This window comes from Lipotes vexillifer, unplaced genomic scaffold (genome assembly GCF_000442215.2).
Source record: "Lipotes vexillifer unplaced genomic scaffold, Lipotes_vexillifer_v1.1 scaffold1211, whole genome shotgun sequence".
Taxonomy (NCBI): domain Eukaryota; kingdom Metazoa; phylum Chordata; class Mammalia; order Artiodactyla; family Lipotidae; genus Lipotes; species Lipotes vexillifer.
The window spans coordinates 1,106,441-1,118,430 of NW_006784577.1; positions in this window are offsets into that span (position 1 = coordinate 1,106,441).

Here is an 11,990-nt window from a genome sequence, read left to right on the forward strand (position 1 = left end):
CAGCCATAAAAGGGGAAATCGACAGTAACACATTCATAGTAGGGGACTTTAACACCCCCACTTTCACCAATGGACAATCATCCAAAATGAAAATAAATAAGGAAACACAAGCTTTAAATAATACATTAAACAAGATGGACTTAATTGATATTTATAGGACATTCCATCTAAAAACAACAGAATACACATTTTTCTCAAGTGCTCATGGAACATTCTCTGGGATAGATCATATCTTGGGTCACAAATCAAGCCTTGGTAAATTTAAGAAAATTGAAATTGTATCAAGTATCTTTTCCGACCACAACGCTATGAGACTACATATCAATTAAAGGAAAATATCTGTAAAAAATACAAACACATGGAGGCTAAACAATACACTACTTAATAATGAAGTGATCACTGAAGAAATCAAAGAGGAAATTAAAAAATACCTAGAAACAAATGGCAATGGAGACACAACGACCCAAAATCTATGGGATGCAGCAAAAGGAGTTCTAAGAGGGAAGTTTATAACAATACAATCCTACCTTAAGAAACAGGATACATCTCGAATAAACAACCTAACCTTGCACCTAAAGCAATTAGAGAAAGAAGAACAAAAAAACCCCAAAGTTAGCAGAAGGAAAGAAATCATAAAAATCAGGTCAGAAATAAATGAAAAAGAAATAAAGGAAACAATAGCAAAGATCAATAAAACTAAAAGCTGGTTCTTTGAGAAGATAAACAAAATTGATAAACCATTAGCCAGACTCATCAAGAAAAAAAGGGAGAAGACTCAAATCAATAGAATTAGAAATGAAAAAGGAGAAGTAACAACTGACACTGCAGAAATACAAAAGATCACGAGAGATTACTACATACTACAAGCAACTCTATGCCAATAAAATGGACAACCTGGAAGAAATGGACAAATTCTTAGAAATGCACAAGCTGCCAAGACTGAATCAGGAAGAAATAGAAAATATGAACAGACCAATCACAAGCACTGAAATTGAAACTGTGATTAAAAATCTTATAACAAATGAAAGCCCAGGACCAGATGGCTCCACAGGCGAATTCTACCAAACTTTTAGAGAAGAGCTAACACCTATCCTTCTCAAACTCTTCCAAAATATAGCAGAGGGAGGAACACTCCCAAACTCATTCTACGAGGCCACCATCACCTTGATACCAAAACCAGACAAGGATGTCACAAAGAACGAAAACTACAGGCCAATATGACTGATGAAAATAGATGCAAAAATCCAAAATACTAGCAAAGAGAATCCAACAGCACATTAAAAGGATCATACACCATGATCAAGTAGGGTTTATTCCAGGAATGCAAGGATTCTTCAATATACGCAAATCAATCAACGTGATACACCATATTAACAAATTGAAGGAGAAAAACCATATGATCATCTCAATAAATGCAGAGAAAGCTTCTGACAAAATTCAACACCCATTTATGATAAAAACCCTTCAGAAAGTAGGCATAGAGGGAACTTTCCTCAACATAATAAAGGCCACATATGACAAACCCACAGCCAACATCATCCTCAATGGTGAAAAACTGAAAGCATTTCCACTAAGATCAGGAACAAGACAAGGTTGCCCACTCTCACCACTCTTATTCAACATAGTTTTGGAAGTTTTAGTCACAGCAATCAGAGAAGAAAAGGAAATAAAATGAATCCAACTCAGAAAAGAAGAAGTTAAGCTGTCACTATTTGCAGATGACATGATACTATACATAGAGAATCCTAAAGATGCGACCAGAAAACTACTAGAGCTAATCAATGAATTTGGTAAAGTAGCAGTATACAAAATTAATGCACAGAAATCTCTGGCATTCCTATACACTAATGATGAAAAATCTAAAAGTGAAATCAAGAAAACACTCCCATTTACCATTGCAACAAAAAGAATAAAATATCTAGGAATAAACCTACCTAAGGAGAAAAGGGACCTGTATGAAGAAAACTGTAAGACACTGATGAAAGAAATTAAAGATGATACAAACAGATGGAGAGATATACCATGTTCTTGGATTGGAAGAATCAACATTGTGAAAATGACTCTACTACCCAAAGCAATCTACAGATTCAATGCAATCCCTATCAAACTACCACTGGCATTTTTCACAGAACTAGAACAAAAAATTTCACAATTTGTATGGAAACACAAAAGACCCCGAATAGCCAAAGCAATCTTGAGAACAAAAAATGGAGCTGGAGGAATCAGGCTGCCTGACTTCAGACTATACTACAAAGCTACAGTAATCAAGACAGTATGGTACTGGCACAAAAACAGAAAGATAGATCAATGGAATAGGATAGAAAGCCCAGAGATAAACCCATGCACATATGGTCACCTTATCTTTGATAAAGGAGGCAGGAATGTACAGTGGAGAAAGGACAGCCTCTTCAATAAGTGGTGCTGGGAAAACTGGACAGGTACATGTAAAAGTATGAGATTAGATCACTCCCTAACACCATACACAAAAATAAGCTTAAAATGGATTAGAGACCCAAATGTAAGGCCAGAAACTATCAAACTCTTAGAGGAAAACATAGGCAGAACACTCTATGACATAAATCACAGCAAGATCCTTTTTGACCCACCTCCTAGAAAAATGGAAATAAAAACAAAAATAAACAAATGGGACCTAATGAAACTTCAAAGCTTTTGCACAGCAAAGGAAACCATAAACAGGACCAAAAGACAACCCTCAGACTTGGAGAAAATATTTGCAAATGAAGCAACGGACAAAGGATTAATTTCCAAAATTTATAAGCAGCTCATGCAGCTCAATAACAAAAAAACAATCAACCCAATCCAAAAATGGGCAGAAGACCTAAATACACATTTCTCCAAATAAGATATACAGACTGCCAACAAACATATGAGAGAATGCTCAACATCATTAATCATTAGAGAATTGCAAATCAAAACTATAATGAGATATCACCTCACACCAGTCAGAATGGCCATCATCAAAAAATCTATAAACAGTAAATGCTGGAGAGGGTGTGAAGAAAAGGGAATACTCTTGCACTGCTGGTGGGAATGTGAATTGGTTCAGCCACTATGGAGAACAGTAAGAAGGTTCCTTAAAAAACTACAAATATAACTACCATATGACCCAGCAATCCCACTACTGGGCATATACCCTGAGAAAACCATAATTCAAAAAGAGTCATTAAAAAAAAAAAAAAAAAAGAGTCATGTACCAAAATGTTCATTGCAGCTCTATTTACCATAGCCCGGAGATGGAAACAACCTAAGTGTCCATCATTGGATGAATGGATAAAGAAGATGTGGCACATATATACAATGGAATATTTCTCAGCCATAAAAGGAAACGAAATTGAGCTATTTGTAATGAGGTGGATGGACCTAGAGTCTATCATACAGAGTGAAGTAAGTCAGAAAGAGAAAGACAAATACTGTGTGCTAACACATATATATGGAATTTAAGGGAAAAAAATGTCATGAATAACCTAGGGGTAAGACAGGAATAAAGACACAGATCTACTAGAGAGTGGACTTGAGGACACGGGGAGGGTGAAGGGTAAGCTGTGACAAAGTGAGGGAGTGGCATAGACATATATACACTACCAAAGGTAAAATAGATAGCTAGTGGGTAGCAGCCACATAGCACAGGGAGATCAGCTCAGCACAGGGAGATCAGCTCGGTGTTTTGTGACCACCTGGAGGGGTGGGATAGGGAGGGTGAGAGGGAGGGAGATGCAAGAGGGAGGAGATATGGGGATATATGTATATGTATAGCTGATTCACTTTGTTATAAAGCAGAAACTAACACACCATTGTAAAGCAATTATACTCCAATAAAGATGTTAAAAAAAAGAAAAGTATGATCGAGCTGCCAGAGCCAATAGGGCATCTTGACATGGTAATAGAGCTGTTGTTAATGAGACAGATGTTAAATAGCAGTTCAAGAACATGGGGATGGAGGGCAAAATTTTTTCTACCACAATCATCATTAAAACTTAATGATCTAAACTAATGAACTAAACTATTGATCTAAACTTAAATGATTAAAACTTAAAAGATCTACAAATTAAGAAACCTAACTAAACTCATAGATACAGATTGGTGTTTATCATAGGCGGGGGTGGGAAGTGAGCAAAATTAATATTTTACATTAAATTTGGGGTAATGTCTGAAAAATGTCCCAGGGATAACTAGTTACCCTGCCTCTTCTGTCCTTAACATTTCAGGACAATGTGTATTTACCAGACATCACTCTCAAAATTACTCAAGATAACATACTGAGAGTTGTGAAGTCCAAACGTTCTGTGATGCTCCTTGGTATTTATAACTATTTTTGTAGTTTATTTACAGTAGGTTTAATTGACTGGGTGAATCCTGAAGTCCCCTGGAATAGTAAATGGAGACAACCTCAATACTTTTTCCCAGGGCTGCTTAAAGAAGTGTATTTTTTTCTTATAAACATATTTAAAATTATTCAGTTCTAAAATTGCAGTGCTGTATTTCTTATAACAATATCATTATTATTTGAGCATCAATTAAAACGATTTTTGTAAAGATTCATATTTTAAATACACATATATAAGAAGTCCTTTTTAAATGTCCATTTCACTGCTGGAGCTGCTTGCCATTTGTACTGTTTACTAACACTTTATAGGATTGTTTCAAAAGTGGAGAATCCCCCTTCCCCATGCAAAAGCAAAGGTTCTTTCTCCATAGCTGATATTCAGCAGAGGCCGAGGCCTAAGAGTTGGAGAAGTGAATATTGAATCTCTTTCTTCTACTCACTAATTCTATGACTTTGAATAAGTCCTTTGGATGAATCTCAGTCTCCTCATACTTAATGAAGTCAGGGTAACAATACGCATTAAACTACTATTGAAACGGCACTCTCAATTATTATAAACAAGGTCTGTAATTATTAAGTACAGTACAGGTGTAAGCAATATTATATCTTAAGCACTGTACAAATATAATATATTGTTAATAGTAATAATTTGAAAAGTGGGAAGGTTCAAACACAGATAAGGTTATTCAATACAAAGTTATTTCCCAAAACTTGTATGCAAAGATTTGAACTACTGACCATATATTGAAACGGACAGTTCATTTGTCCATGTTACTCCTAGACAGTAAATTCTCTGAGGGCTGCTGCACTTTTTACCTTAATCACTGTTTTATTCTAGTATCTGGCATGGTGCCTAATATGTAGTAGACACTAAATACACAAACACACACCTTATATACACAATAGTTGACTTGTCAGATGACTACATGTATGAATGAAAGAGGAAAACCTTTCCTTTCTCTATGCAGATATAGGGGTGGAGGAAAATGTTGGGGTTAAGGGTATAGGTGAAAAATTAGGACCAACTGGTAGAGCTAAGAGAAAATTAGTAAACCTAAATTTTTAAAAACTTGTTCAAAAATGGAAATATCTATGATAAACCATAATGGAAAAAATATTTTTAAAAAATGTATATATGAGTGTAAGTAAATGAATCCCTTTTCTGTACAACAGAAATTAACATGACATTGTAAATCAACTACAATTAAAAATGTAAAAATATCCATATTCATAATAGAAGTTTCTTTGGTATGAGACCTGTTCAACAAAGGTTAGATGGCCCCCACCACAGCGACGGCAATATTAAAAGGACTCACTGCACTGGCTGGGAGGGTGTTCAAGGTGACATCTATGATCCTTCTAATAGTCAAATGTATTTCCAACCACAATTTTTAGAAACCTCTTTGGAGAATGAATGATTAAGATGTTTGAAAAAATTATCTGGCCAATTTAGTTAATATAATTGATTCTGTCATCTTGTATTCCAATTCAACAGAACATTTTCTGCATCTGACATTTCTGCATAACTTACCATGGCATAAAGCAATGAATTAACTGCACTGTTAGGAAAGTGTAAGTGCTACATCCCTTTTGCAGGCAGTAGTCTTGCTTGCCTTCCTATCAGCTGACACGTGACTAAATATTTTCTTGAAGAATTGATAGGGACCAAGGACTTCATGAGCATGAGCTTTCTGGACCTTAAAATCTTTCAAAAGATCTCAGAAGATGCCCTCTGCCATCATAAGTGTTCTGGTGAGAAAGTGGGAGCTGGCTGACAACAAGCTGAGAGTAACAGTCATTAGTTCTAAACGCTGAGTAACGGAGCATAACATGTTTCATCAAGAACATCCAGGAGAAATGGCCCTTAAAATATCTACAGTATCAAGTATTGTAAATGAACAATTACTATGTGACAGATAAGCCAAGTGTGAGCACACAGGTTGTTATTACTGTGATCTGCTCAAAATTTAAACAGAATGACACTCCTTTTTATGAAGGAATAGACTTTTATATACATGTGAGGGTTACCTCATAACAATCAAACTGCAGTGAATTATAGTCCTGGTGGAATGCTTTAGTTAAATGCACTGTTAAAAACAAAAGAGAGTCATAAAAATAAGACAGGTGGGAGGAATTTTAGAGATCAACCTTTTTATTTTGTATTTCAGGTAAGAAACCTAAAGCCCAGACTGATTAAGTGGCTTTGCCTAAGGTCATGTAGTAAGTTATTAACAGGCCTATTTGGCCTTAATCTCAGGCCAATACACCTGCAACTATTACATAGAAATTCATTAAAATATTGATACGGTTAATTAAACAGTCTAAATTAACTAAATGACATATTTCAGTATAACATGGCAAACTGGCCTTGCACGTTTAACTGCTTTCCCTCCTACCTTTCTACCTCCCCCAATCCATAGAGAAATATTTATACCACATTGGAAATAGAGGAAGGGTACCAGCCACATGCCAGAAATTTTGTGGAATCTTTGCAAGATATAGTACAGGTGAGAAAAGAACAAGGGAAGGTTGACCAACAGTTAAGACACAATGGGTAAAGTCAAGGTCGAGGCCAGCAGAACCAAATGCCACCAAATTCAAAGCTAAGTGCTAGGGCAAAGGCAGTAGATGAGAAGTAAACATTAATCTTTCCAGTTCTTCTGAGAGGAGCAGTTCAGAACTGGTATACACAATGTCAGCCAAAGTACTCACTTCTAGCTTGCCTTTACTGTGGGGTGCAGGGCTCTCTGTGAATATGGGGGTTGTATAATCGGCTGGAGTTGGGGGCTAGCCACTGTCATCCATAGTCTTGTAGTAGAAAAGCAGTACTCCAGCTAATTTGGTTTGTAACAACTGACATGGACAGGGCAACTTCAGCACAGTGCCACAATGCTTCCTCCGACCAAGTCTCATTCTTTACTGATAATTAAAAAATGGATTTGTCATCTGACATCATAATACTATAATCCAAATGTTTCCATTCTCTTACTTCCTGGGACCCAAGTGTTTGAACAGATATCCAGAACAACCTGACAGAAACCATGTCATAACCATAAACATGAAGATACTGTATCATTCAAAGTAAGAAACTTACACTCTGTGTAGCTATCACCTATTTTGGAATAATTACAGAATAATAATTATTAAAGTAAAATTTTAAAAGTCCATATTTCAAGAAAAAGAATGCGAATGTCCCCAGTTGGAACATGCATTGAGGTCTGTTATATTTTATGGCCAGTGGAAATTGGAACCCCTTCTTGTAATTCAGGTGGTCAATCCTCAGGACACAGGGAACAAGAGTCTACGGTCTACCCCACGAGAATCTATTTTGTATTGATTAAGAAACTTATAGTACGTTATTTTAAAGACTCAAACTTTTAAAATGATAAAAAGAGAAAATTAAATACAAAGGGGTAAAAAAAGGAAACTTCAGCCTATCATTTTAAAGATTCTCCCTTTTTCAGATTCATTAAATATAAAGATGGATATACTGCTTCTCTTAATAGAATACTAAATGACCAGTTATTAATTATTATTAACTAGAATAATTAGATGATCAGTTAGGTATCTGGTCACCTTGTTAATTCCCCTTACTTGACTCCATACTCACAATCAAACCTCTCATCATAACTGTAGCTTTGCTTGTAGTGAAAAGAAGTAGCCCACTCACATGTCTAGTTTTACATTTGGTTACAAAGCTGTAATATGGCTTTCTGATTTTATGGGCTGGTGTGAGAAGAAAGGGATGAGCATCATACTTACAAACATGCATCAGTAAAGAATGAATAAGCATCAGTATTTCTGTATGATAAAGAAGACTTAAAGCCAAAATAAATAGGATAAAAAGGTTTCTTATGGATTATCATATTGTTTATGAACATGCATATAATAACATAGCATTGCAATATGTAAAGCAAAAAGACAAACTAGGAAATGTCATTAACACACATCCTTCAGTCATTTGCAAGTTAAACAAAAAGAAAATACAGATATAGCATATGTGATTATATAGGGCTGGCCAAAAATTTCCTTCGGTTAGTGAATACTTTGTTCAATAAAGTTCTTTGCGAAAATGAAAAATGTCTTTTATTTTTACTTAAAACCAAACGAACTTTTTGGCCAACCCAATATAATCAATAACACATATCTTATATGAAACTTCACAAAAAAGGTACAGATATTCTTTTCTAATATCCATGGCACTTTTATACAAATTGAACATACTTAGGCTACAGAGAAAAACCTAACCATGAAATTTCAGTGCCAATATCCTCTGGACACATTGCAATAAATTGAGAAATAATAACAAATGGAGAGTAAGTTCCCCAAAGTAACTTACTGGAAAATTTAAAACCTCAAATAACTCATATCAAATAAGAAATAAAAACTATAATGGCACACTACTTTGAAAATAAAAACAGTAACAAAATTATTCTTATCAAAACTTGTGAACAGCCAAATTAAACTCAGAATAATACTCTATAACTTTAAACGACTCTATTCTTTGAAGAAAGATCTAAAACTTTATTCCCCTGATTTGCACAAGACCCAGAATTCTTTACCAAGGGGATTTAAACTAAAGAACAAATTCTATGCTAGTTAAACATTTCCAGTGTATATATTAAAAAATAAATTAAAAGCTAACAAATTCTTTCTGAGAAGCTCAGATTAACAAAAAGGAAAATTAAAAAATAAAACATCACTGAAAAACAAAACCAAAAACTGTACATAACTATTAGCAATTGAACTGAGTATGATGCCAAAAGAAATATGAAAGATCAAGCAGTTTACTCTAGAACTATAAGAATAATTCAATATTGTCATCATATTTTTCATCATATCAGTAAGTCAGAGGCCCCACTGGGCAGCTACATGTAAAACTGGGCAGCTACATGTAAAAAAAAATGAAATTAGAACATTCTCTAATATCATATACAAAAATAAACTCAAAATGCATTAAAAGACCTAAATGTAAGATCAGATACTATAAAACTCCTAGAGGAAAACATAGGCAGGATAGTCTTTGACAAAAATTGCAGCAATATTTTTTTGTATCTGTGTCCTAGAGTAATGGAAACAAAAGCAAAAATAAATAAATGGAACCTAATTAAACTTAAAAGCTTTTGCACAGCAAAGGAAACCATAAATAAAACAAAAAGGCAACTGACAGAATGGGAGAAAATATTTGCATATGATACAACTGACAGGGCTTAATTTCCAAAATATACAAACAGCTCATATAACTCAATACTAAAGAAACAACCAACCCAATCAAAAAATGGGCAGAAGACCTAAATAGACATTTTTCCAAAGAAGATATACAGATGGACAAGAGGCATATGAAAAGATGCTCAACATCGCTAATTAGAGAAATGCAAATCAAAACTACAATGAGGTATCACCTCACACTGGTCAGAATGGCCATCATCAAAATGTCTACAAATAATAAATGCTGGAGAGGGTGTGGAGGAAAGGAAACCCTCCCACACTGCTGGAATGTAAATTGGTGCAGCCACTATAGATAACAGGATGGAGGTTCCTTAAAAAAGAGAAAACAGAATTACCATATGATCCTGCAATTCCACTCCTGGGTGTGTATCCAGAAAAGACGAAAACTAATTCAGAAAGATACATGCACCCCAATGTTCACTGCAGCACTATTTACAATAGCCAAGACATGGAAGCAACCTAAATGTCCACTGACAGATGAATGGATAAAGACGTGATATATACACATACACACACACACACACATATTTATAATGGAATATTACTCAGCCATAAAAATGAAACAATGCCATTTGCAGCATTATGGATGGACCTAGAGATTATCATACTAAGTGACAGAGAAAGACAAATATATGATGTCATTTAAATGTGGAGTCTAAAAAAATGATATAAATGAATTTATTTACAAAACAGAAATAGACTCACAGACACTGAAAACTAACTTATGGTTACCAAAGGGGAAAACGGGGGAGGGATTGATAAATACACACACATGAAGCACAAAACAATATTTTATTTTTTATGGATAACTTTACTATGAAAGTATGCAGAACAAGACTGTAAGCACATGCACCAAGTTCATAATACTCAGACAAGATGGAATCCCAATGAAGACAGAAATGTAGAAAAGTTTATAACATTATAAAAGGTTACAACATTTTATAATATTCTAAATTTAAAAGGGGCATATATCATACATGTAGGTTTATCAATACATATGTGTGTTCCAGTATATACTATATAGAATTAATGTAGTAATTATCTAGTACATTTCAGGTAGATAAAAAGAGGTAGATAGATATGATTAGGGTTATTGTCTATGCACCAAACTTGTTGAGTTTGAATCCTTCTTTTTTTAGCTGTGCAGTTTTGAGCAAGGGACCTTACAGCTCTAAACTATTTCCTCATTTTAAAACTCTGATGATATTAATACTAACCTCATAGATTTATTGTGAGTATTAAATTAATTTATATATTTAAATGTTTATAACAGTGAAGGCAATATAGCAATCCATAGATATGAAATATCATCATCATGTTATAAACAGAAGAAAAAGCACTGAAGGCAAATATAGTAAATATGAATAATGGTTAATTCTCATTTGTGAAACATGACTTATGCTAGCTTAAATTATTGTTCACAAATACTCATTGCCCTTCTCTAGGAAAGAACTGGACTCCTCCATCTCATTGACGTGTATCTTCACCTTGCAATTTGCTTTGGTCCACGAAATGAGAGGGAAATTAACATAAGTCTTCTGAGCAAAATCTTGAATTTTGCTTGAATTTTGCATTTTTTCCCTTTTCCCCTAGATCTGTGATCATGAAAACACTAGGAGATGGAGCCACCATCATCCTGGGGCCCTGAGCCACTACGATGTGAAAACCCCCCTTGCAAATCTGCAATGGATATGTAGCATGAGTGAGAAGTAAGATTTTTATGTCTAAGTCACTGAGACTTTTATTTACTCTTGTAGCATAACCCAGCTTGTTCTGACAGATGCAAAGGTACTGAGATTGCACTTTTATAAATGTTTAAATTGTAATAAATGTGAGACTGGTGTGTTGTTCCTAAACAAACACAACTCTCACGTAAACCTGTTTAAGTATCAAGCCATGTCAAGTTTGAGTTAGGCACTTTGGATACAAGGAAATACGTTCCATCTCTGTTCTCAATGTGTGGGTAATGCACGTGTGATTGTACGTGTGTGTGTGTGTGTGTATGTGTATGTGTGTGTGTGTGTTGAGGTTGAGGAGGGGTAGTTCTGTGCACAAATTAGTAAATCAATGTGTGATTGTACGTGTGTGTGTGTGTGTGTATGTGTGTGTGTGTGTTGAGGTTGAGGAGGGGTAGTTCTGTGCACAAATTAGTAAATCAAAAATATATTGTATAACAGGATATTAATTGCATTTTCCCCAAAGGCCTCGCATATTTTCCTGAGATTCAGCAGTAAGAACAATGGCTGCTGGGTGAAGAGGATAGGTCATCTACGGGGCTTCTCTGTTGGGCAGTCTCCAAGCTGGCTCTGCAGTCTTCAGCCCATCACACACCTCTAAACAAGAGTATGTGTAAAGAGAGGCCAGAAAATTGGGGAGAAGAGATTGGTGAGGCTTTCCCTCAAACCCCTCCCCTACC